Source organism: Limulus polyphemus, unplaced genomic scaffold (genome assembly GCF_000517525.1).
Source record: "Limulus polyphemus unplaced genomic scaffold, Limulus_polyphemus-2.1.2 Scaffold228, whole genome shotgun sequence".
NCBI lineage: Eukaryota > Metazoa > Arthropoda > Merostomata > Xiphosura > Limulidae > Limulus > Limulus polyphemus.
This window is the reverse complement of record NW_013665838.1, coordinates 670,620-672,822: the sequence shown is the minus strand read 5'-3', so window position 1 is coordinate 672,822 and position 2,203 is coordinate 670,620.

Here is a 2,203-nt window from a genome sequence, read left to right as displayed (position 1 = left end):
AAGGAGTACATTCAATATGAGTGAACCATACTATACAGTTTAATTATGTAGCAATGCTACTGATTTCAATACTAGGATATATGGAAGGTATTAATACCGCGAAAAGCTGTTTTCTAGTTTCAGTACTGTATTAATGTTAGTAACAATACTGGTGAAAAGATGGCAGCACTATTTATCAATATAATGTATATATATATATATATATATATATGTATGTATACTCACACACACACATCATATACTTTATTAACTTAAAGAAACATTTAAATCAATGTAATTTAAATTCTAGCTATTTCACCTTTCAGATAAAATAAGTTAATAGCTTGCTAAGAAAGTAAGAGTTATGTCAAAAAGATAATAAATATAATATAAATTAGGGTTTATATCAAGGAAAATTTTAATTTAAAACATAAAAGTATTGATACCTGGCCAAAACACTTAACAAGCAAAAAACAACAACAAAATATAAACTAGAAACATAAAGATGCGATATCTGCACTAAAGAAAACATGTTACATAGAACGCCCCCAGGGACTCAGCGGTAAGTCTGTGTGGTTACTACGCTAAAATTCGGGTTTCGATACTTGTGGTGGGCGGAGAAAAGATAACCCATTGAGAAGCTTTGCACTTAATAACAAAGAAATAAACCAACAATAGAACGTTAATAAGGTTTTATAGCGGCTAATGTTTATTCTGTTGATAGGAAATATTCTATAGAGCTTCCACAGAATATTCTTAAGAACCTTGCTTAGTTAGTTCCATACAAGTTTGTGTCCTACAGAACTACAAAAAAAAAACTAAACAGGTTATAATACTATAATTTAATATTCACAACTTACATGAAACGTCAAGCAACGTAAACATGTAATCTAGAAGTTAGTCAAGTTATATGAAAATTTAATATTAAAATGATTAAGTTAAATATAATGGGATTGGGAAAAACCTGGTCCTTCTTTTACTCTTCATGTTGCAAGTTGCTGTTGAAATGAAAAAGGTAGGGTCAGGTTTTCCTCAAATGAGCAAGCAGCACATTTTCTTGGCTTAAACTTTGGCTTCATAAATAATATTTTATTGCCATCAAAGTTTGGTGTTTGACTTTCATCAATATATATTTTTTCTCCTGCCCCAACACAAAACAAAAGTCAACTACATTTAAAATAAATTCTAACAAAGCTCGTACTCATACCGTCATCAATAAAAATGACAAAATGGCAGTGAATTGGACATGTAATAATCAATATGTCTTCTGTTCTAAGCGTATAAACAATTTATCACAATAGAGAGACTCCTGTTCACAATAAATAGAAGATTGAATAAATACATATCCACAAACATATAGCTTAAATCCCTAAAATATTACACATTCAAAACACGACAAATTTGGCTCAAAGTCCTAAATCAGGTACTGCCAGTTACTTTAAATTGAGGCAGTCTACACAAAAGAAAGAATAAGGTTAAAAGTAATTATTTCTTGAGGTAATACCCATGATTTTATCAATATACCTGTTATAAGGTTGAGGAATATTTTACAGAAATTGGATGAATACAAAATGTTCAATATATCCAATGAGCAAACTGGCATAATATACTCTAATAGTGACACCTCAAATCTGTGTGCAGAAGGCTTTTCTTATTGAACACCAAACAGATAACGGAAGCTTTCAAAATCCGTTGAGCCACAACATCTTTATTTCGAAAAATGCAAATAAATTACACAAAGTATATTTTCGCTCAAAGTGTATTGCTTAAAATTAACCCAAATGTGTTCGAAAAACCTGTAAATGGTGTTTTAATCAGGTCAAGAATATTGATCCAAAAGTCTGTGTATTTTATCCAAATATGTTCGAAAAAAAATGTAAATGTTGTTCTAATCAGGTCAATAATATGGATCCAGAAGTCTATTTACTTTACAGGACGTGAAACACAAAACCATATTTAACTTAGAAAAACACTTAACAATTCTGAATACTGTTACGTATTGAGAATTTAAAATAATCTGAAGCCAATATTTTAGTTAATTTACGCTATTTGCCAACAAAGTTGACACACACCGTCTTCGTTTTTCACACAAATATGTTTTAATATATATATACACCAGTACAATTTATAACAACAATTATTATGAATAGTTAACACAAGCAAAGTTTTATAAACAACAAAAAATTCACTAACTTACAAAAAACATAAAATCTTCTTTCTAGTT